This window comes from Amblyraja radiata, chromosome 38, assembly GCF_010909765.2.
Source record: "Amblyraja radiata isolate CabotCenter1 chromosome 38, sAmbRad1.1.pri, whole genome shotgun sequence".
Taxonomy (NCBI): Eukaryota; Metazoa; Chordata; class Chondrichthyes; order Rajiformes; family Rajidae; genus Amblyraja; species Amblyraja radiata.
This window is the reverse complement of record NC_045993.1, coordinates 9,800,010-9,826,396: the sequence shown is the minus strand read 5'-3', so window position 1 is coordinate 9,826,396 and position 26,387 is coordinate 9,800,010.

Sequence of the window (26,387 nt, the reverse complement as noted above, 5' to 3'; positions counted from 1 at the left end):
TGTCTGCGGGCGGCGCGACTCTCGTCAGCAGCGGCCTCTGCAGTCCGTCTGTGTTTTATTATTTTTTGTCTCGTTTTTATGTAGTTTTTGTTATTTGTTTTGTTGGGGTATGTGTGTGTGGGGGGGGTGGGGGGGTGGTGTGGGGGAGCGGGGGTAACTTTAAAATCTTTCCCCTGCACGGGAGACCCGACCTTTTCTTTGTCGAGTCTCCGTTGTCGTTGGGGCTGCAACGTGGAGCGGCCTCCAACAGGAACGACCTGGGGTTCCAGCTGCGGAGCTGCCGACTACTCATCGTCACGGGGCTGGCCGAGTCCGCAGCGGGTGGAGCTGTGGTGGACGCTGCTGCCACCCGACCTCCGGAGCTTCGGAGGCTGCAACTGCGGGTTTGGCGGACGGTGGGTGACCGGTTTTCGGGGCTTCCGCAACAGCGTCTTCTCCCGCCCGAGTTGCGGGGTTGAAGATTACCTGAGCGGGGCCTTACACCATCGCCCCGCGCGGCTTGGAATGGCCGCGGGACTCTGCGAGCGCGCGCCGGGGGCTCTAACACCAAGACCCGGTGCGCGACCTTGCATCACCCGGCGTGGCTTTAATGGCTGCGGGACAATCGCCATCGCCAGCCGGGGGCTTTGACTTTGACTCTGACTCTGACATGGGGGGGGGGGGGAGAGTGCAGTGGAGAGATAAGTTTTTTTTGCCTTCCATCACAACGATGTGATGGATGTTTGTGTAAACTGTGTTGTGTCTCGGGTCTTTTTGTTTTGTAATGTATGGCTGCAGAAACGACATTTCGTTTGGACCTCAAGGGGTCCAAATGACAATAAATTGAATTGTATTGAGACGGGCCTGGAAAATCATCAAGGACCCCTCTCACCCTAACCATGGACTGTTTGCCCTCCTCCCATCAGGGAGGTGGTACAGGAGCCTCAGGTCTCGCACAAGCAGGCTGAGGAACAGCTTTTTCAATAACACCATTACACTGCTGAACTCGGAGTCCCGTCGCTAGCTATCTTTAGACTCTCCCATTTGTATAGTTATTTGCCTATGTACCAGTTTTAATTCATCCACAATCCACACATTGTTAACCAGTATTTTTTTTATTTTATTGTATGCTTAATTTGTATTTTTATTTTTACTTCTAGTTCAAGTTCAAGTTCAAGTGAGTTTATTGTCATGTGTCCCTGTATAGGACAATGAAATGCTTGCTTTGCTTAAGCACACAGAAAATAGTAGGCATTTACTACAAAACAGATAAATGTGTCCATATACCATGATATAAATATATACACACATGAATAAATAAACTGGTAAAGTGCAAATAACAGAAAGTGGTTATTAATAATCAGAGTTTTGTCGAGCCAGGTTTAATAGCCTGATGGCTGTGGGGTAGCTATTCCTGAACCTGGTTGTTGCAGTCTTCAGGCTCCTGTACCTTCTACCTGAAGGTAGCAGGGAGATGAGTGTGTGGCCAGGATGGTGTGGGTCTTTGATGATACTGCCAGCCTTTTTGAGGCAGCGACTGCGATAAATCCCCTCGATGGAGGGAAGGTCAGAGCCGATGATGGACTGGGCAGTGTTTACTACTTTTTGTAGTCTTTTCCTCTCCAGGGCGCTCAAGTTGCCGAACCAAGCCACGATGCAACCGGTCAGTATGCTCTCGACTGTGCACCTGTAGAAGTTAGAGAGAGTCTTCCTTGACAATCCGACTCTCCGTAATCTTCTCAGGAAGTAGAGGCGCTGATGAGCTTTTTTGATAATTGCGTTAGTGTTCTCGGACCAGGAAAGATCTTCAAAGATGTGCACGCCCAGGAATTTGAAGTTCTTGACCCTTTCAACCATCGACCCATTGATATAAATGGGGCTGTGGGTCCCCCTCCCACTCCTTCCAAAGTCCACAATCAGTTCCTTGGTTTAGCTGGTGTTGAGGGCCAGGTTATTGCGCTGGCACCATATGGACTATCTTGCACTATGACTATGACCAGACGCTAAACTGCATTTCGTTGTACCTATACTTGTATTTGTGCAATGACAATAAAGTTGAATTGAATTGAATCACTTTCTTACCTTTCTTAGAAACCACCAAAATGGTCAATTTTTCCACTGTAAAATATTGACCTTTCTGTCCTAGGCCTCCTCCGTTAATATATAAATATTGATTTCTCTAACTTCTAGTAACCCCGGCTGTCCCTCTCTCTCCACCCCTCCCCCACCCAAGTCGCACCAGCTTCTCGTATTCACCCAACAAACAGCTAACAATGGCCGGTTTCCTTTATCATGTCACTTTTTTGCATATCTTTCATTCATTGTTCTTTATCTCTCTGCATCACCGTCTATATCTCTGATTCCCCTTTCCCCTGACCCTCAGTCTGAGGAAGGGTCTTGACCTGATACGTCACCCATTCTTTCTCTCCAGATATGCTGCCCATCCCGCTGAGTTCCTCCAGCATTTTGTGTCTATGAACTGGTTGTATCTCTGTGTCGGTGTATTGGAGATAGACACAAACAGCTGGAGTAACTCAGCGGGTAAAGCAGACTGGGCATCTACAGGGGGCAGGGAATCACTCCAATCAGTGAGGGGCTCTGGTGTGGCCCCTAGTCTAACTACTCCCTCCACACCAGCCTTGCTCACTAAACGACTTTGTCCTTCCAGTGACTGGTCATTGCATTGTGCAAGATGGTTTCACCAGGAATCATTTGTTTTTCCTGAAGGTCTTAACTTGAATAAGTTGGAATCCGTTGGCTTGTTGGATGGATTGGCATTTGGAGGGATTGGGGATGGGGGGGGGGGGGGTCGTGTTGCTCCTACAGGGATTGTAGAACAGATTGCCTCCCCGTCTCACGAGGTGTTGTGTAGAGGGCGGAGACCACATTTGGCCCATTTCTATTCATCATGGACCTCACTGATGCACCCAGTCTGACTCTTCTCCCAGTTTGACCATTTATTCAATGTTATTGCAAGGATTTATTTTCCAACTCAAATGACACTTTGTAAATGCACGTCTGTGTTGAACAATTGGTGATGGGGTGTGTCACCAAGATGGCAAACTCAAGAATAACTCGCTTTGCGCTTGTAATGCAATAAAAACATATTCCCTTCATGATTCATCTTGTCTGATTCCGTTACTCACTTGGTGAGACACTTTCATTCCTTCTGACAACATTCACCTACCGTGATAGACACAGAATGCTGGAGTAATCAGCGGGTCAGGCAGCATCTCTGTGGAGAAAATGGAGAGGTGACTTTAGACTTTAGAGATACAGCGTGGAAACAGGCTCTTCGGCCCAACGAGTCCGCGCCGACCAGCGATCACCCCGTATACTAACACTGTCCCACACACTTGGGACAATTTACAATTTGACCGAAGCCTAACCTACAAATCTGTACATCTTTATGAAGGTGGGAGAAAACCGGAGCACCCGGGGAAAGCCCACACAGGTCGCGTACAAACTGTGCGGCAGTAACTCTACCATTGCATCACCGTGCCACCCCTATCTTGGGCTTGCCCTGAGTTGGACTACATTTCTCCACATTTCCATCAAGATCCATGACACCCGGCTATAATGGTCCATCAGTGAAAAATGTCATGGAGCCCATTTAGTGACAGCCGAGAACCTGGCGCTGTAACTCTACCACTGTGCCACCGTGCCGCCCTCAACCCCAACACAACCCAGATTTAACTGACCAAACCCTTTCTTGAGACTCTGCCAGTTGTGAAAACAATCTCAACTGTTTCATTGTGTTCACACCTCAACCTCCTGAGCTCCAAGGAACACGGATCCGGTTTCTGACTCCATTTGTCTGGGGTCAGCTCTCTCATCCACGGAGGAGGCCTCGTGACCCTTGGGTACCCAGCACTCCGGATACAGACCGACCGACCGACCAACACCCTGTACTGTTGCAACAATTTCTCCATTTTCCACATCTCCAGAATAGATCCCTCTCTACTCCACCATTTGATGTTTGTCTCCATGTGGATAATAGTCCATCTTAAAGTGCACGTCCCCGCACTTTCCCCACATTGAGTGAAGCTAATGTTATGTTCATGAATGAATGAAAAGGTTTATTGGCCAAGTATTCACATACAAGGAATTTACCTTGGTGCTCCGCCCGCAAGTGACAATATGACATACCATGACAGTTAGGAATGACACAAAACATTAACAATAAAACATTATTGAAGTCTGAAGAAGGGTTTCGGCCCGAAACGTTGCCTATTTCCTTCGCTCCATAGATGCTGCCTCACCCGCTGCGTTTCACCAGCATTTTTGTCTGCCACCTACTATTGAAGCTTAGTTTAGTTTAGAGATACAGCGCGGAAACAGGCCCCTCGGCTCACCTGGTCCACCTCACTACCTTGTCCAGAGTTGTAGAATCGAGAACCAGAGGGCATAGGTTTAAGGTGAATTGTCAATAGGTGTAGGAGTAGGTCATTCGGCCCTTCGAGCTAGCACCGCCATTCAATGTGATCATGACTGATCATCCCCAATCAGTACCCCGCTCCTGCCTTCTCCCCATATCCCCTGACCGCTATCTTTAAGAGCCCTATCTAGCACTCTCTTGAAAGTATCCAGAGATCTGGCCTCCACCTCCATCAGTGGCAGGAACTCATGATATAAACTATCGCATTTTATCGGGATGCATTACAGCATGGTTTAGGAACAGCTCCATTCAAGAACGCAAGAAATTCCAGAGAGTTGTGGACGCAGCCCAGACCATCACACAAACCAACCTCCCTTCCATTGACTCCGTCTACACCTCACGCTGCCTCGGCAAGGCCAGCAGCAGCATCAAGGATGAGTCTCACCCCCGGTCACTCCGTCTTCTCCCCTCTGGCAAGACGCACACCTCCAGATTCAGGGACCCTTTCTTCCCGGCTGTTTTCAGGCAACTGAACCATCCTTTCACCAGCTGGAGAGCAGTCCTGACCTTCCATCTACATCGCAGGAAACCCGCGGGCTATCTTTAATCGGACTTTACTGGGAATATCTTGCATTAAATGTTATTCCCATTATGATGTATCTATACACTGTGGATGGCTTGATTGTAATCACGTGTTGTCTTTCCGCTAACTGTGTAGCACGCAACAAAAAGCTGGACCTTCAGTACATAGAAACATAGAAAAATAGGTGCAGGAGTAGGCCATTCGGCCCTTCGAGCCAGCACCACCCTTCAATATGATAATGGATGATCATCTAAAATAGTAAGATTAAACGAGAACTTACCAGTTTGAAGTTTGATCTGTATTTTATGAGGAGTTACGATGAGGGATTACGTGAAGAACCCGTTCAGCACGCATGCGCGGCATACTTCAAAGCAGCGGTGTGGAATCACAGATAGACACAGTTATTGAAGTAAACATAGTAAAGATAAGGAGACATCAGTTTATGAATTTGACCCATATTATTGAGGGTGGGAGCGGAGGGCACGCAATCCCTCATCGTAACTCCTCATAAAATACAGATCACACTTCAAACTGGTAAGTTCTCGTTTAATCTTACTATTTTACTTCGGAGTCACGTGAGTGATTCCGTGAAGATTTCAAAGCTCTGTGATTTCAAACCGTGTAACAATTACTACATCACTGCCGAAGTCTTTGAGGGAGGAAGTTAGTTATCGTAATCAACCAATGAATCTGTTTGTAGAAAAACACAATGGTATTTTTTAACAAAAACAACAAAGAAATTAAATTGTTCCCCTGGGCTTAAATTAAATATTTGCAGTCTGTAAAATCTTTCCTGCAAATAAAACAGGTTTTGCCAACGGCTTATTATAAAATTTCTGAACAGTCTTTCCCCCCACCATCCTGCTGTAGCCAGGATGTGGTTTATAGGCACGTCCATTCTTTTAGCCGTCGACGTGGATGCTGCCCTGGTGGAATGAACTTTGTACATGTTAGTTTTTATCCCAGCAGCTTTTAGCACCTGCTTGAGCCATCTCGCAATGGCTCGTCACCCGACCATAAGGTTTTTTATGACTGACCCACAAGGCTTTTCATCTCCCTCGAATATTTTGGTTGTGTCTATGTAGGATAATAGGGTCATGGCACATAACCGTGTTTCTGGCGGGTAAGCCCGGAATTCCACGACTGGATTAGGTGTTCCTGGTCTGCTCTGTTTGATCAGTCCCTGGATAACGACAGAGATCTGGTCTGGAGCTGTGAGCATGGTGTCCAGTCGCAATAGGTGTAGTGGCTGGACCCTCTGTGCAGATACAAGTGCCATCAACATGAATGTTTTGAGCATAGATGGTTTCAGGTTGAGGGATCTGGCTGGTGGGCATCCTCTGAGGTATGTCAGGACCACACTGACATCCCATATATGGGTGTACCTTGGTCTAGGGGTTAGAGTTGTAAATACCTTTCATTAGTTTGACCACCAGCTGGTGGGACCCCATGGCCTGTTGTCCTGGAGCTGGTTTTAAATAGACAGGCAGGGCAATTCTAGCTGTGTTGATGACTCTGTAGCTGAAGTCCTTCATCGTGGAATTCCAGTACGTTGGTAACTGTAGCGGTTGAGTAGGTGGTCCCTGTATCCAAGCAGTACTTCTCCCATTTTTTGATGCTGGACAAGTGCTGTTTTTTAGTGGATGTTCAGAGGGATGCTGACATGGTGTCGACGGTTTGTTATGATAATCCCAGTCCCAGAAGTGGTTTGTGCAGCATCTGCAACCCAGGTGTTTGATTTTCTCATGGCACGGGTGGCTTGTGCCCAACACTGGGTGTTAATAACTCTGGGTCACTGGGGAATACCATCGGAGTTCCAACAACCATGTCATGGAGTATTGGGAACATGGCTGTGTAGGCCAGTCGGGTACTATCAAAATACCTGAAGCAGAGTCCATTTGTACTGTGCGTAGCCCCCGACTGATGAGGCAGAAGGGAGGAAATGAATAGAAGAAACATTTCCCCAATCCAGCGCAAACGCATCTACCGCTGCTGCCTCAGGGTCTGGTTCCCAAGCGACATACATAGGTACCTGGTGATTTAGCCTAGATGCAAATAAATCGATATCTAGTATGCCATATTGCTTGATAACTTTTGTGAAAAATGTATATTTTTGGGGTTTTAACATTCATTCGATGTTGTCATTAAATTTACGTGATCTGGTGTCTGCCACTGTATTTAGCTTACCTGGCAGGTAAGTTACTGATAGCCAAATATGTCTTTGGACACACCATTGCCAAATTGTATTGATCAACTTGTTGCATGATACCGATTTTATGCCGCCCATATGGTTAATGTAGGCCACCACCGTAGTATTATCTATTTATAACCGTACATGCAAGTGATGCATATTTATGCATATGCTTTTAAACCATAAAAAGTCACCCAAACATCTCTAGATAATTAATGCCCAGTGTAAGTGGTAACGATGATTCTGGGTTAGTCCATCTACTACTTGTGCTGGATATAGAGTTAGTTGCTCCCCAGTCTTGAGCACTGGCATCTGTTTGGATAACTGACGTAGAGTTAGTGATGATAATAGGCTGAAACTATGTCAAACGTTTTTTGCCCAGCACTGTAGTTCTGATATTACTTCAGTGGGTAACTTCATGGAACGATCATAATGACCTGTATGTCGTTTTTGGTACATAGGTCCGAATTATGTAGCTGGAAATGCTGCTACCATTATCCCAATTACTCTGTTACTTGTCGAGTAGTTGGTAGTTTGTTGACCATTAAATTGTTGTACGATTGTGCCAATTCAACTATGTTGTCTCTTGGCAATATTACAGTCACGTAGACTGAATTAATTGTGAAGCCCAAGTACTCCATGATAGAGGATGGCTTCAACTTAGATTTATCTGGATGTAAGACAACCCCAGGGTTTCGAATAACTGTTTGGTAGCTGAACAGCTAACATAGTCAAATTCATGGTCTTGCCTACCATTTAGGATATCATCAAGATATGCCATGACAATATGTTTTTGTCTTCTGAATATTGCCAGAGCTGGTTTTAGTGTTTGGGTGACACTCTTGGGCTGATGTGAGCTCATTGGGTAACGCTTTAAACTGCTATAGTTGCCCCATCCAAATAAATTTCAGGTATCTGCGATGATCCTTGTGAATGGTACTAAATGGTAAACATCTTTAAGATGAATGCTTGCCATGAAGTATCCTTTGGAATTTAGTTGTTTGGCAGTAACAAACGGTTCAATTTTGAAATGTATATACTTAACAAACATATTTAGTGAAGTTAAGTCAATAATGATGGAACATCCACCATCTTTTTAGGGTTTAGTGAATATATTTGATACGAATTGCAAGGGTTCAGGTTTCCCCATGACACCCTTTGTAATTATTCTCACCAGTTCAGCTTGTCCCTCTTGTTTCTTTAACGGGGAGAGGAAAAATACCCTCTGGGGTGAATGTTGACCTGGTGGCAATTTTTCTAGTATGAATTGTATTCACTAATGCCATTGAGTATATACTGATCACTCGTGATAGACTCCCATGTGTCAGTATTACTCTATATACTGGTAGGAACCAGACCCACCTACCTCCATGGTTATGGGTATTCTTCTGTTTCCTGCCGGTCCAACGAGTGTTGCACGTCGTCTGACGTTGCGGTGACGTTGGGGGGTGGCACATTTTCCATGGGGCTTTCATCAGTCCGATATGGTAGACGTTGACTGATGGATGCGATGGGGTGCTGCTGCGTAGGAATTACTGTTTTTGGTTACTCGTCCCGGCCCTGCCCTCATGAGCCGAAAGTTTTGTAAAACCTCTTGCATGTCCTTCATATGCTTTGTGAGGTTTTTGCCACAGAGCAGTGGGTCTGGCTCAATGACTTGTTTACGAAGGTTGTGGTCATCTCCGTATTTGTCCATGGAACGAGGAAAAAAAGATGTGATGGCTGTCGTCAGGCTTTTAACGCCTCCTGCACGTGGGGTTTCCACGTAGCGGTCCACCACACCTAGCAGCTCTTCCTGTTCCTGCACCCCTTGCATACTCCCGAGATCTTCAGCCATTGCCCCTGTTCTTGACCAGCCCAGTCCTGGTCACCAAAGTTATCCTCTGGAAAGGAGGAAGCAATGGACAGTGCACAAGGCACTGTGGAGGGAGTGCCTGACCCCCCTCTGCGAGAGCGCCTCTCCTGGGGTGCACCTCGCTGGAGCTCCTGCTCCAAGAGCCGCTCCAAGTGGCTCAGGCGGCTGCCTCTCCCCCGCCTGGGTGGAGAGACGTCCCCGTCCGATAAGTCGGAGCCACCGGCCGGAACACCTCTTCCTTGGCTTTTACATCCAGCCCGCTGCTCAGGCGCTAGCGGGGCTGGGCTCGGTCGCGGTGTTGGGGTAGCGGACCACCCGGTAAGCAGTCCTACCGCCTTGTTGCTGCCCCCGCGATGGAAACGCTCCTCCGTGGAGTTGAGCGGGGACAGGTCTGTTCTGTTGCTGCCCCCCCTGAAGGAAGGCTCCTCCGTGGAGTCGAGCGGGGGACAGGTTTGTTGCAGAGCCTTTCTTCTCTGCCGGACAGCAGAAGGCTCCCTGTGAAGGAAACCGACGTTAGCTTACCTGACGGTCCGTTCTGTCACCTCCATAGCGGGAGAGCCCGACTCCCGCTGTGCCGCTGTTGCTCTGCTGGACGTAATGCCGCGCATGCGTGCTGAACGGGTTCTTCACGGAATCACTCACGTGACTCCAAAGTAAAATCAGTACCCGTTCCTGCTTTTTCCCCATACCCCTTGATTCCTTTAGCCTAAATCTTGCTATGAGCTAAATCTAACTCTTGAAAACATCCAGTGAATTGGTCTCCACTGCCTTCTGAGTCAGAGAATTTCACAGATTCACAACTTTCTAGGTGAAAAAGGTTTTCCTCATCTCAGTCCTAAATGCCTACCCCTTATTCTTAAAATATGACCCCTGGTTCTAGACTCCCGCAACATTGGGAACATTTAGCCTGCCCAATCCTCTAAGAATTTTATATGGTTCAAGGACCCCTCTAATCCTTCTAAATTCCAGTGAATACAAGCCCATTCGACCCATTCTTTCATCATATGTCAGTCCCACCATCCCGGGAATTTACCTGGTGAACCTACGCTGCACACCCTCAATAGCAATAATGTCCTACCTTAAATTAGGAGACAGTACTCCAGGTGTGGTTTCACCAGGGCCTTGTAAAATTGCAGTAAAACCTCCTTGCTCCTAAACTCAAATCCTCTTGCAATGAAGGCCAACATGCCATTTGCTTTCTTTACTGTCTGCTGCACCTGCATGTTTACTTTCAGTGACTGATGTACAAGCACATCCAGGTTTTGTTGCACCTCCCCTTTTCCTAATCTGTCACCATTCAGATAATAATCTGCCTTCCTGATCTTGCTACAAAAGTGGATAACCTCACATTTATCCACATTACACGGCATCTGCCCTGCGTCTGCCCACTCACCCAACCTATCCAAGTCACCCTGCAGACTCATAACATCCTCATTGCAGCTCACACTGCCACCCAGCTTTGTGTTATCCACAAACTTGAAGATGTCACATTTAATTCCCGTCTAATTCCCTTGTCTTAATTTATATTGCAAATAATGGGACCTAGCACCGAGCCTTGCGGCACCCCACTCATCACTGCCTGCCATTCTGAAAAGGACCCGTTAATTCCTATACTTTGCTTCCTGTCTGCCAACCAATATCAATATCTATCAATATCAATACCCTACCCCCAATATCATGTGCTCTAATTTTACACACTAATCTCTTGTGTGGGACCTTGTCAAAGGCTTTTTGAAAGTCCAGATACACCACATCCACTGGATCTCTTATCCATTCTACTTGTTACGTCCTCAAAAAATTCCAGAAGATTAGCCAAGCATGATTTCCCCTCCATAAATCCATGCTAACTTTGACCAATCACATCACTGTTTTCCAAATGCGCTGCTATAACGTCTTTAACAATCGACTCAAGCATCTTCCCCACTACCAATGTAAGGCTAACTGGTCTATAATTCCCCGTTTTCTCTCTCACTTTCTTAAAAAAGTGGACGCATAGATACATGTGACAATAAACTCGGAATAAAAAAACGTACCTTTAGTAGGGAGGTGAGGAGGAATTTCTTTAGCCAGAGGGTGGTGAATCTGTGGATTTCATTGCCACTGACAGCTGTGGAGGCCGTCAATTAATATTTTTAAGGTGGAGTTTGGTAGGGTAGGGTAGACTTGATGGGCCGAATGACCTAATTCTATTCCTATCACTTATTACCTTATCACTTATGAATTTATGAAACTATATCAGTGCAGAACTTTGCAAAGATTGTGAGCCCAGGACAATTGACAACTGACCGTGACAATGACCTTGGAACTTTAAAAAGCTGAGCGATGAACATAACATTAGCTTCACTCAATGTGGGGAAAGTGCGGGGACGTGTACTTTAAGACAGACTATTATCCAGATGGAGCCAAACATCAAATGGTGTTCCTTCCTTCACAAGAGTGGATGTAGGACCTCAAGGGGTCCATTTCGTTTGGACCTCAAGGGGTCCAAATGACAATAAATTGAATTGTATTGTATTGTATGTAGGTCCAACGCAAGCTAGAGTGATCTTATAGATGTCAGATGACAATAAAGATGCATCTTCTGTTTCCAGCCCCATTGCCCCAGTCATTTCCCTTATACATTTCCCTGCCGTATGGAGTTTTTACGTTCTCCACGTGACCGCGTGGGTTTTCTCTGGGTGCTTCATTTCCCTCCCATGCTCCAACGACGTGCAGGTTTGTAGGTTAATTGGCTTCTGTAAATTGCCTTTAGTGCGTAGGATAGAACTAGTGTTTGGTGATTGCTGGTCGGCGTGGATCTGGTGGGCCGGAGTGCATGTTTTCACACTGTAACTCTAAACTATACCGAACATGACCATTAACACCATCAGACTCCGACACTGGAGGATCACTTACAGCAGCCCACTCCAGGAGTGTGGGGTAACCCAGGCCGTCACAGGGGGGGGGGGGGGGACGTGCAAACTCCCCACAGACAGTTCACATGTTTTGGATAGAATTAGGCCATTCGGCCCATCAAGTCTACTCCGCCATTCAATCATGGCTGATCTCTGCCTCCTAATCCCATTTTTCTGCCTCACCCCCATGACACCTGCTCTAATTAGCAATTTGTCTATCTCTGCCTTAAAAATATCCACTGACTTGGCCTCCACAGCCATCTGTGGCAATGCGTTCCACAGATTAACTACCCTCTGACTAAAGAAGTTCTTCCTCACCTCCTTTCTGAAAGACCACCCTTTAATTCTGAGGCTATCATCTATTGAAGGGCTCTGACAGCACCGGACGTCAGGATTGAAGGACACGCTGGCCTCTTTGATGAGACCCTCCCCAGTTTCTCTCAAAGGTTTTTTGCTGTACCGTGGCACACGTAAACGTAAACTAAACTGAACAATCATTTAGTGATCAGACTGGGAAACGTCTGCACAATCTTTGAGGCTGTGAACCTGGGCAGAGGTTGTTCCGAGTCTGACAGTTTGTCTGAAGAAGACATTGGTTTTGCACTAAACTGGGCGGCACGAGCAGTAGATTGCTGCCTTAAGGGGCTGTCCCACTTGGGCGACCTAATTGACGAGTTTAGAAGAGTTTAGGAGAGTTTGAAAAAATGACATGTTGAAGACCTCCTTCGACTATGTAGAAGACTAGCTTCGACTAACTTCGGGAAAATTGGACACCGAATAGTGGAGAGTGAAGACGACCTCCTTCGATTATGATGAAGACTATCTCGGACTTGATTACCTACGACTAACATGACGACCTACTACGACTAAACCTACGAGTAAAAAAAGTTTTCCATGGCTACGTTTTTTTGCTCACGGTCATTTTACAACACGTTGAAAAATATGCCGCGACCTAGCTGAGGCCTCGAGTACGCGGGGACCACTCTCAAGCATGAAGGAGAGTTACAAAGACCTCCTACGACCTCGTGGCGACCATGCTGCGAGTATGAGTCGAGGGCAAACTCGCCAGAACTCGCGGATTAGGTCGCCCAAGTGGGACAGCCCCTTTACAGCGCAATATACTCGGGACCCAGAACCCATCGAGTCTACTCCGCCATTCAATCACGGCTGATCCATCTTTCTCTTTCAATCCCATTCTCCTGCCTTCCCCCATAACCCTTGGCATCTTAACCCTTACTAATCACAGGCGGCATGCTGGCGTAGCGGTAGAGGTGCCGCCTTACAGCGGTTCGATCCCGACCACGGGTGTAGTGTGTACAGAGTTTGTATGATCTCCCCATGACCTGCGTGGGTTTTCACTGGTTTCGTCCCACACTCCAAACGCGTACAAGTAATTGGCACTGGCAGCAGCCTGTCGGCAGCGTGTCCGTCTTTTTTTCAACTTTCTTAATTTTTTTAGTATGTTTAAAAGTGTTTTTAATGTTTCTTTGTGTGTTATGTGTGGGGGGTGGTGTGGGGGGGTAAGGGGGAAACCGTTTCGGCCGCCTCTTCCATGGAGAGGCGACTTTTTCAGGTCGCCTCCCCCGTGGCCTAACAGCAAGGATCGGCGCCGACTTTCCCGGAGACGCGCCCGGAGCTTCAGCGGCGGGCACAGCGTGGACTCTCGGCGCGGAGCGGGTGAGACCTCGCTGGAGGGGAGCGCTCCGTTACGCTGGCCCGCGGCAGCCGGCAGCCTGAAGCAGCGGTCTGCAGAACTCCAGCTGGTGCGGCGTCTACAGCCCGGGATCTCACGTGGAGGACCCGGGGAAAGAAGCTTCCACCGCCGGCCCGCGGCCATCTTCTACCGCGGGTGCGGTATGGACTTAACGTCACCCCTGGAGGGGAGCTTCGACCGCCGGCCCTGCAGACTGCGGTGCTTCCGGCTGCGGCACGGCAGGTACTTTAAAACTTTGACCGCCGGCCTGCGGCCTACACCAGCCTGAAGCCGCGGTCTCTGGTTGGGAAGAGCCGATCCTGGACTCACCTTGACTTTGACTTTGTCCCTTACCATCTGGACGCCCGCAGCAACGGCTGTGGAGGGTGGTGGTCCCGACCACGGGGGGAAATGGAGGAGGACTGGCCAAGCTCTGTGCCTTCCACCACAGTGATGAATGCTGTGGTGGATGTTTGTGTAAATTTTTTACTGTGGTTGTGTTCTTTATTATTGTACCGCTGCTGGCAACCCAAATACCACCGACCTTGGTTGTGTGGCAATTAAATTATTTCAAATTTCAAATTTCAAAGTGTAAATTGTCCCTTGGGTGTGTGTAGGATAGTGTTAGTGTGCGGAGATCGCTGGTCGGTGCAGACCCGGTGTGCCGAAGAGTCTGTTTCTGCGCTAAGTCTCCAAACTGAAATAAAAACTAAACCTGCTAAAATTAGACGGTGTGCCACAAGGAAATATGAAGGCATTGTCCAAACAACTTGTCAGGTGGAGGTTCAGGAGCGTCTAGTTAGGAGGTAGACTGAGACAACGGAGATCTAGGGGGAAGATGGACGCAGTTGGGGGTAAATGAAGGCACGGAGTGTTTTATTATTATTAATGTTTAGTGTTTTCTGAGTCAATCGTAACTGTCACTGTATGTCATGTTGTTACTTGTGGGCGGAGCACCAAGGCAAATTCCTTGTATGTGAATACTTGGCCAATAAACTTACTTACTTACTTAATGGGGACAACTGAGATCAGGAGACACAGGACAGAACTAGAGAGAGATATCTGCAGTCAGAGTGGTCATCACACCTCAATGTCATAGTCATACAGGGTGGAAACAGGCCCTTCGGCCCCACTTGCCCGCACCGACTAGTAACATGCCTGATCTACATTAGTCCCAACTGCCTGCCTTTTCTCCATATCCCTCCAAACCTGTCCTATCCATGTACCTGTCCATAGATAGACACAAAATGCTGGAGTAACTCAGTGGGACAGGCAGCACCTCTCTGGAGAGAAGGAATGGGTGACGTTTTGGGTCGAGGCCTTTCTTCTGAAGGGTCTGAAACATTATAGCATTTTGTGTCTGTCTTCTGGTCGTGGGTCGATCGCGAGGCCCCAGCACCGCCGAGGCCCCCCCACCGCCGAGGCCCCCCCACCGCCGAGGACCCAGCACCGCCGAGGCTCCCACCGCCGTCAACGTCGAGGCTCCTGCTGCCGCCGCCGCCGCTACTGAGGTTCCCTTCGGCCCAGATCGGCCTCGCTGCCCGGCTTCACCACAGACCCCCTTTTTATTTATTTATTTTTTATGAAACTACTTTTATTCAAAAAATAAAAATAAACATAGAGTATTAACACAATCAAAGACTGCCTATGTTGACAGTTTACAAACAAACGATCATCAAATTAATATAACGTCAACTTTATCAACAAAACACTCGACCTCCAACGGCAACCAGCATTCACGGAAGGCCTCCAAAGTCCCCATGGTCACCGCGTGTTCCCTCTCCAGGGACAGGCGGGGACGGACGTAGACCCGGAAAAAGCTCAAACAATTTAAAAAACACTTAAACAAAATTATCAAATTAAAATATTAACATTTTTATCTATAATATATTCAACCTCCTGTGGTGACCAGCGTTCACAGAAGGCCTCCACAGTCCCCATGGACACCGCGTGTTCGTTTTCTAGGGACACGCGAGCTCGGACGTAACCCCGGAAAAGGGGCAGGCAGGCGACCGCTGTGCGGCCATCGACTGCCCGCTGCCTGGACTGCGAATGGCCATCTTGGCCAGGCCCAGGAGCAGACCGACAGGGAGACCCCCTCCTCCCTCCCATCCATCCCCCCTCTGTACCGGGTGCCCATAAATTAATAGCGTTGGACTAAAATGTAGCCAAAACTTGAGGAGCAGCCCTTTCAGATATTCGAACAGTGGCTGCAACCTCTCACACTCTATGTACACATGGAACACGGTCTCTTCCTCACCGCAGAAATGACAAGCAGGGGAAGAGTCCGTGAACCGGCTCAAATACCTATTACAGGCCACGGCTTTGTGCAACACTCTCCACCCCAGGTCCCCGATGTAAAGGGGGAGGACTCCCTCGTAGATAGACCTCCACTGGGGACCGCTCCCCTTGTCAGGTGGTAACACGGACCGCCAGGGTGTGTCTGGACGAAAGACGAGGGCGAGGAAGTGGAGAGTGTGCAAGAGCAGCCTGTACAGTACGCGCCTCTCCGCGTCACAGAACGGCACGCTGGGCATCTCGGAAAGGCGGCTCATGTTGCATGGGGCCGGCTCTCGGGGAGGGACCCAGGCCGTGGGCCCTACGAACAATTCCGACTGAGCGGGGGTAAGCTCGTCCGGAATCGCTTCATGCACACGCCTTTCCTCAACACCCACCATCACAGCCACGACACCCCCCTCCCCCTGAGGAGCAGGGCCCTGGCTGAAGGTGACCAAATTCCTGGCCTTCAGGAGGTCACGGTAAAAGCCAGGCAACTCCCGCCTAGCGCGTCGACTCATGCCCACTACTAGGAGCCGTGAGCCCTCCTGAAGACAGCGCCCCTGGCGGAAAAAATACGTCGCCAGCACGTGCCATTTAGGAGGGTAGTCCGAGTAGACGTACCTCCGCAGGGTCCTGAGTCGGAGAGCTGCCACCTGGGTACGAATACAGACCAGCGCCTGACCACCCTCCTCCAATGGGGAACTCAGAACCCCAGCAGAGACCCAGTGGTTCCTCTCGCCCCAGAAGAAGTTGACCAATCTCCTCTGTAACATGGTTATAAAATAAGAGGACGGGACCATAGTGGCCATCCGGTACCACAGCAGAGAGGCCACCAGCTGTTTTATAACTACAGCCCTGCCCCGGTAAGAGAGCACACCAAGTAGGCCGGACCAACGTCCCAGCCGGGCGATCACCTTCGCTTCCAGCTCCTGCCAGTTCGCCGGCCACCCCCCCTCATCGGGACTCAGGTAGACCCCCAGATAGAGGAGGTGCGTGGTATTCCATGCAAAACCTGCCATCTCCTCCGGCAGGGAGTCCACCTGCCACCCACCCACCAAGAGACCAGAACACTTCCCCCAGTTGATCTTGGCGGAGGAAGCAGCCGAGAAAACCTGCTGGCACTCACGCATCCTCCGCAGGTCAACAGGGTCGGTGAACATCAGAATGACATCATAGGCGTAGGCCGAGAGGACCACCTCCATCCCCGGCCCCGGTAAAGCCAGGCCTGTCAACCGCCTCCGGAGAAGGCACAGGAAAGGCTCAACACAGATGGAATACAGCGGGCCGGACATGGGACATCCCTGACGAACCCCCCTCTCAAAGGAAATGGGGGCCACCAAAGAGCCGTTGACCTTAACAAGGCATTCTGCAGCAGTGTATAAAAGTCGGACCCAGGCCACAAAGTGTGGTCCAAATCCGAACGCCTGCAGAGTCCCCAGAAGGTAGTCGTGCTCCACCCTGTCGAACGCCTTCTCCTGGTCGAGGGAGAGAAAGGCGACTGACAGACCAGCCCCCTGGGTCAGATAGATCAGGTCCCGGACCAGATGAACATTGTCCTGGATGGACCGGCCCGGGACTGTGTACGACTGGTCAGGGTGGATCACCTGGGACAGCACGGGACCCAGGCGATTCGCCAATGCCCGGGCAAAAACTTTATAGTCCGTGCTGAGGAGAGAGACCGGGCGCCAGTTCTTCAAAAGGCGGAGATCGCCCTTCTTGGGCAGCAGGACAACAACTGCCCTGCGCCACGAGAAGGGCATCTCCCCAGTCGCCAGGCTCTCCCCCAGGACCTTCATATAGTCACCCCCCAGGACATCCCAGAAGGCTCTAAGGTACTCCACAGTCTACCCATCCAGCCCTGGAGACTTGCCCCCCTTGAGCTGGTGCAGGCCACCAGTCATCTCCTCCAGAGTTAGGGGATCATCAGGTGTTCAGCCACATCATTGCACACAGCAAGTAAGCCCTCCCACAGGACCTCTTGCGCCTCCCCACTCGATGTGCCTGCTGAGAACAGTCTTGTAGAAAGACCCAACCGAGGCACCAATGCTCTCTGGATCTGTGACAGAAGAGCCATCATCCGCAAGCAACTCAACAAGCTGCCTGCGGGCTCCTCGCCCCTTCTCCAGAGAAAAGAAAAGGGGGAGGCGCGGTCCAGATCATACATCTGGACTCGCGACCTCACATACGCACCCCGAAACCTCCTAAACTGCAAGTCCCTTCTTCTCCTGGTATTCCTCCCACTCACACGAAGCCCCACCAGTCTGATACAGACGTGCCTCCGAGTCGAGCAACTCTCTCTCAAGCCGTCCGATCTCAGAGTCTCGCCTCTTAGTCGACCCCCTCGCGTAGTCCTGGCAAAACAGACGGACGTAGGCCTTCCCCACGTCCCACCACTGCCTTAGGGAAAGGAAACGCCCCTGCCTTTCTCTCCACCTCGCCCAGAACTGCCTGAATGAATCCTGGAATCGGCGATCCTCCAACAGCTGGCTATTAAAATGCCAGTACGCGGACCCAGCCCGTGTGCGCATCAGGATAAAATCCACTCGCACCAGGCAATGGTCCGAGCATGGTGCTGGCTGCATGGAGGCCGCCGAAACACAGGAGACATAGGCCTTGGACACGTATAAATGATCAATACGGGAACCACCACCCTCAAACCTGTACGAGAAGGCGTTAGAGTCGGGGTGGAAATTCCGCCAAGCGTCTACCAGCTCAAAAGAGTCCACCATCTCCCTTAAAGTCTTTACTGCACCCGGGTCACGCTGAATGCCAGTGCGATCTCTTGCCTCGAGGGCACAATTAAAATCTCCCCCAAGGAAAACACACTCCCCACGGTCGATAGTATTCAACGTGGTCACTTCCCTTGTTAAGCGCGTCTGCATTACGCCGATCTTGGGGGCGTACACATTAATGAAGTGTAATGGCACGCCATCCAAGCGCACGGCCAGATACAGCAAACAGCCTGGTACAGTGTCCTGCACTTTGAGGATCTCCGGCTGGAAAGACGGGGCCAACAGGAAGGCCACTCCACTCGAATTGGAGCTGAGATGACTCATGTAGACCCCCCCTTCCCACTCCAGGAGCCAGGTGGGTTCATCACTAGCCACAGTGTGTGTTTCCTGCAGGAAGCTCACCGCATACCTCCCGTCCCTGAGCACTGAGAGATGGTGAAACCTACGGAGAGACCCCCTGCCCCCATTGATATTCAGGCTGGCTATAGTGAGCTTCATTTTGAAAGTACACTAGATCTTTTACCCGCCCCCGGTGAATGATTGGAGCCGCCCCTAACCTTCTGCCCTCTCTTTAGGGTCTTAAAAAGCTCTTGGAACTGGCGCCTCTCATTTCTTATTAGCCCCGCCTCATTCCCCTTCTTCTGAAGGATGGCATGAATGGACTGCATGGGCGCACACAGATCCGACCAGCGGTCGACAGCCAAATCCACTTTGTTCCTACTCCCTCTAGTGTCCTTTAAGAACTTCCGAAGTTCCCAGACTTCGACAAGTCGAGACACGGGGCCGCGGGTGGAGCAGTCCGATAACTCACTGTCGATGGACTCCGCGTACCCCTCCTCCTCGCACTCAATGTCCGAGCCCCAGTCTGGAAGGTTACTACTCTCAGCTACCTCACTCACCCCTCCCTGTGAGGTGGGCATTTCAGCCACATCACACAGTCTCTCCTCTGTCACCATCCCACCCCCAGGATCAGTGACAGGGGCAGGTACCAGTGCCTCTGGCTGCGGCAAGCTATCTGACAATTGGCCAGTCTCCTGCATGCTCCCACCGCCCTCTGTAACCGGATTGGGAACAGTGAAGTCGGACCAAGTCCCCGGGCCTTGCTGTAAGCGTGCCTGTCTGGAGTCCGACCGAAGGACACGATCCGGAACGATCTTACTCTCCTCCTCACCCAGGGTACCCGCCCCTGCACCGTCACCCAGAGTCCCCATCCCCCTCCACCAGGTGAATCACCTCACTGTGGCCCTCAGGGGCCGATGTTACTGGAGTCTCCCCTGCTCCGTCAACCAGGGGGGCATCACACCCCTCAACTGGGCTTGTAGCCTCAACAGGGAGCTCATGTTGGGGACCCACCCCCTCACCCAAATCCTCCCCTTCAGGCTGCCTCTGGTCATCCACTAAGCTAGCAGATGCGTTCTCTGGGGGAACAGCCCCCAAGAGTAATATATCGCCACTCTCAGGTGGTCCCTGACCTACAGAGGCATCCTCCCCCTCATGGAAAGTGTGCCCTGGGTTCTCCACCTCAACAGGAGGGGAAGGCTCCCCTTCAGGTTGCCCCTGACCTTCAGGGCCCTTCTCTGTATCGGAGGACACATGCCTCCTCCTCTTCCAACCACTGGCGTGCGGTGGTACAGTGAGCTCCATTGCAGAAGCCTCTACCTCCGCACTACCATCTATCTCTGAGGCGAGCACAAAATTATCTGCTGCCAGGAGTCCCGCTTGGAGGTGATCATCTTCTAGGGGACCCGCCTGGAGATGTTTCTTCTTTTTCTTGACTTTTTTCCCCCGCTGTTGCTCCCAAACCTTCCCATCCACCCCACGCACTTCTCCGGCATCCACCGCCACAGGTACTGGACATGGGGGTGGTGGGGGGATAGGGGTTGGGGGTAGGGGAGTAATGCCTTCACGGGCCACCGTGGTAAAACCAGCAGCCCCAGATGGGCCAGTAGTGCTTTCCCGGGCCATCGTGGTGGAACTGGCAGCCCGGGTCCTGGGACAATTTCTGCGAAAATGCCCCACCTTATATATATATATATATATATATATATGTGTGTATATCGTGTGTGTGTATGTATGGATATGTAAATAAGTTTGTTACTCCCAAAGAAGTTATTTGAATGTTAGAAATAATCTTTTTTTTTTTTTTCTTCGGGCACGGAGCTGAAAATATTTTTTTTTACAAAGGCTACGGAAGTCTTTAGAATTCTAGCCACGTTAGTGTGGCTATCACTAACTACACTAATTGTAGATGTAGTTCTTTTTCTTTCACCCTATACTAACCAACTCTATCACTTTTTTCACTTTAAATATTTTTATAACTTAAAGTTTGAATGGAAAAATAAGACTAATACAAGGAGATGTGTTCGGAAGAGCGATGTATATGATTTTAAATTCATCTATTTGAGGTTCGGGAGCAGGGTCAGGTTCTATGTGTTGTACCTTCTGCTCGGTTATAGACCACCTTAGAAACAATATGCAAGATGTTAATATGATAAGAGGGGGTCAGGGAATAACATTTTGTAGTTGGAATGTCAAGGGAATTAATGAACCAATTAAGAGAGGTAAAGTTTTGGCACATCTAAATTTAATCAAAACAGATATAATATTTCTACAAGAAACACACCTTAAAAAGGAATCTCAACATAGACTTAAAGCTAAGTGGATTGCTGAATCATATCACTCCTCCTTTTCCCATAAGTCCAGAGGAGTTGCAATACTAATTCGTAAAGGAATACCTTTTAAGAACTCTTCAACAATAGTGGATATTGATGGTAGATATATTATATTAGTTGGAGAGTTAAATGGAGAAAAAGTGATTCTTCTTAATGTTTATGGGCCTAATTTTGATAACCCCAAGTTTTTTAATAAAACATTTAATAAAATTCCTGAATTTACACAATATAAATTAATAATTGGAGGAGACTTCAATTGTACATTAGATCCATACTTAGATAGATCATCAAGGCAAAAAAAAGTAAAATCTCAATCAAGTGCATTTCTAAATTCATTTATTAATACCACTAATATTAAGGATGTCTAGAGAATAGAAAACCCAACTGGACGGGAATATTCATTTTACTCACCAGTACACAAAACATACTCAAGAATAGATTATTTTTTAGTTGACTCTACGTTTATCCCATTTATTTATAATTCAAAATACCATAACATTATAATCTCAGATCACGCACCTGTAACATTCATGATTAAATTAAATGGAATGTCCGAGAAACAAGCATATTGGAGATTTAACCCACAAATTTTGAACGAAAGATCATGCCAGGAATATATTATTAAACAGATTCAAATATTTTTTGAGGTAAATGACAACCCTGACACACCTACTTCTCTTATGTGGGAAACGTTTAAAGCGTATGTTCGAGGTACATTAATTTCTGCTCAAGCATTTTATAATAAAGAGAACAGGATTAAGCAACAAACATTGGAAATTGAAATCAAGCAACTAGATATAGAAAATGCGAGAATGCCATCTACTTTAAAACATAACAAAATTGCTGTATTGAAATATAAATTAAATAAAATGTATTCAGAACAAGTAATAAAACTTTATCAAAAAACCAAACAATTACATTTTGAATTTGGAGACAAACCACAAAAACTATTAGCACGTCAGTTACGAAAAATGGAAGGGGAAAAAACAATTCATAAAATTAGAACAGAGACAGGAGAATTATTAAAAATGCCCAAGGACATAAATGATAGATTTCTCCAATACTATCATAACCTTTATTCAACTAAAACCGTAGCACAATCAGAAGGAATAGCAGATTTTTTAATAAAATGTAATTTAAAAGGTTTAGATTCAAACGATAGAGAATTATTAGAAAGGGAGATTACGATAAAGGATATTGAGGAGTCTATTGGCTCTTTAAAAAATGGTAAAGCAGTAGGACCAGATGGTTTAGGTTCCGAATTTTATAAAAAAATTTATGATTTGCTTAGCCCACGTTTACAAAGACTGTATGAGTATATATATACTCAACAGAAACTTCCAGACACTTTAAATGAATCAATAATAACACTTATTCCTAAAGCTGATAAAGATCTGGAAGACCCGGGATCATACAGAGCAATTGCACTTTTAAATACAGATCAGAAAATTTTAACTAAAATACTAGCGCATAGATTAAGTACAGTGATGAATAAATTAATACACCCTGACCAAACAGGCTTTATTCAGAAACGGTACTCATATTATAATCTAAGAAGATTATTTAATATTATATATTCCAAGAGAATTATTAATGAAGATCTAGCAATAATTTCACTTGACGCTGAAAAAGCATTTGATCAGGTCGAATGGCCTTATTTATTTTCGGTGATGGAAAATATGCAGCTAGGGGAGAAATTCTGTACATGGATAAAACTGTTATATACAAATCCCACGGCTAGAATATTTACAAACCAAAGGTTGTCACCTAAATTTAGCCTATCTAGAGGTTGTAGACAAGGATGCCCATTATCTCCATTATTATTTGCGCTTGCTATTGAGCCACTGGCAGAAAGAGTTAGGGGGCATCCGGAAATACATGGGTATAACACAAAGGACACAGTGAATAAAATTTCTCTATACGCAGATGATGTATTAATTTACATTACAAAACCAGAAATTAGTATTCCAAACTTATTAAAGCTAATAACCCAATTTGGTTCACTTTCAGGATACAGAATAAATTGGAATAAAAGTGAAATTATGCCAATAAGGGAACATAACAAACAGACAATACAACAATTTCCATTTAAAATAGTAAATGAAAAATTTAATATCTAGGTATTTATGTAACTAAGATATATACATCATTATTTAAAGCAAATTTCCCCCCATTACTGAACAAACTACATAAGAATATTCAATACTGGAAAACACTTCCTATCTCAATGGTAGGCAAAATCAATGCCATAAAAATGATTTTTTTACCGCAAATATTATATCTTTTTCAGACAATTCCGATATATCTGGCAAAAAACTTATTTTTAAAATTGGACTCTATTGTTAATGATTTTATCTGGGATTATAAGAATCATAGGATAAACAAAAGACACTTGTGTAAATCAAAAATAAATGGAGGCTTGGTTTTACCCAATTTTTTGTTTTATTTCTGGGCAGTTAACATTAAAAATATGAATTTCTGGTTGGAAGAAATAGATCATCAACCAGACTGGTTAAAAATGGAAAAGGAAGATTGTTTACCTTTTGATATCGGTTCGATATTATTTGCTACGTCTAAATTAAACAAAAAATTTTATAGGGAAAACCCTATAATATTTAGTGCTATACGAATTTGGAAACAATTAAAAAAGACATTAAAATTAGATAATTTATCACTTTTTCTTCCAATTGTGAATAATCCTTTGTTTAAGCCTTCATGGTTGGACGGGGGTTTTACACAATGGAAGAATTATGGAATTAAAAATATGGGACAACTTTACAAGGAAGGCACTTTTCTGACATTTCAGGAATTGCAACAGACTTATGGACTTCGAGGAAATGATTATTTCAGATATCTTCAACTTAGAGATTATGTAAAATCGAACTCCCAAAATTTTCGAATTAGAAATTCAGAAATTCTTGATGAATGTTGGAACAAACATCCTAATACAGAAAAATTAATATCTTATATATATAATATCTTATTAGACAGTGACATTCCTTCGACGGACTTACACAGACAAACATGGGAAAAAGAATTAAATCAAGTAATAATGAAAGATACTTGGGAAGAAAATTTGCAACACATACATCAGTGTTCACTAAACGCCAGACATTCTCTAATACAATTTAAAGTAATACATAGGCTACATTATTCAAAAACAAAATTACATAACATTTTTCAACATATCTCACCTATATGTGATAAATGTCAACATTTAGAAGCTACATTATCTCATATGTTTGCAAACTGTATAAAAATTAAAAAATTCTGAGTAAATATTTTTAGTATAATATCTAAAGTAACCAGCACACAATTGGACCCAGATCCAAAATTAATAATACTCGGAATATTAGAATTAAATCAAACACTTAGAACAACACAAAGAAACTTTATTGATTATAGTTTAATAACAGGAAAAAAATTAATTCTAAAATTTTGGAAAGGCCCTACGGCCCCCACAATCAAAATGTGGATTATAGAAATGACGGAGACCTTAAACGTGGAAAGAATCAGATTTTCCCTGTTGGACAAACAGGAATTATTCGTTGGAACATGGTCTCCTTTTATTGATTATTTGAAGGGTCAGAATGGTTCAGCACAGGAACCTGACTAGCACGCGGGCTAAAGAATGGATGAAATACTATACTCTGAAATGTACGAATATATCTCGAATGAAGTCTTTTTTATTTTAATAAATTTTTCCATTCTTCTTTAATTATCTTTTTCCTTTTTTTTTTTTTTTTTTTTTTTTTTTTTTTTTTTTTGTTTTTGTTTTTGGTTTTTGTTTTTCTTCTCTTTCTTTTCTTTCTCTACTTCATCTATCTCTTTAGTTCTATCTAGTTTAAAAAAAAAAAAAAAAAGGCAAAAAGTATTGGAGACAATGTAATAATAATTGACAATATTATCAAGTTAAAAATGTAAGACTGTAATGATGTAATTAGGTTATGTACCTATCTCCAATAAAAAAAAAAAAAAGAAAATGCCCCACCTTTTTGCAAGCGTGACAACGCACTTGGCCCGCGTTCCAGAACACGCGATAGGAGAAATCATCCGCCTCCACCTCAAAACTCCCCTCCGTGTCCGTCCCCTGTGCCAACTGTATATACACGCGACGCTTGAACGTATATATATGTTGCATCTCAGGATCGTCAAACCTGTTCAACAGTTTGGTGAGCCCTGACCGCACCTCCCCCAGCTTCCTTACATGTGGGATCAGGAGCGCATTCGGAACAAAAGTGGGAACGTTGGACAGAATGACCGGCAAAACGGGACCCCACCCATGGGTCCACCGCCGCGAAATTCCCTCCTGCTGTTACCCGCCTTTCCAGAGCCACCGCCTGTTCAGTCTTTAGTAGAACAACAACCTTCCCACTGACCACCGCACCCTAGACTATGGCTTTCTTGCCAACAGTCTCACCCAGCGCATCTAGAAAGGCCTTGAAGGGCAGGTTTCTCTGCATGTACATTTTTATACCATATGTGCGCCCCATCAACTCGTGACCCTCAGTCTCCGAGACTGCCGACCGTGCGACAGCTGCATAACTCTGAGGAGCTGTCATCTTTAGGGCGTGGCACAACACACAAAGTATCAGTACTTTATAAACCAAGCAGTCTTTCTGCTGTTGCTGCACCTCCACTCTTTTCCAGCAGTTAAATAGTCTTGTGAAGGCTTTCTTGGCAAGCAACAGAAGCAGTCTCCTGATAAGATAGGAAATGTCCGTGCCAATCTTTCCCGTCGTTAAAAATGGAGCTTCCAGAGGCTTCTTCCCCGGGTCTCCGTCGCCTCCCCGGCTTCAACGAAATCCAAGGCACTGTTGCCGTTCTTACCCAGCACACCTGGACCGGGCAAGTCAGTGTAGGAGGGAGCTTTCCGATGTTACTGTCCACAAACACCGCTCCAGACTCAGCTCCGACTTGTACAAGTGTAACTTGGCCTTCCGCAGGCGCTCCTACGACTTTACAGATAGACGGACAAATCCTCCCTAATTAGAGGAATCTTTGAAACAAAGAAAGTCTCTGCAGATCGACAAAGCTCTGAACTGCAAAGTCTGACTGCTTTTGTTTCTCCCCGCCAAACAAATCCTTCCGAAAGTTCATCAAAACCTCCCCGCCAGCAGAAACGCTCCT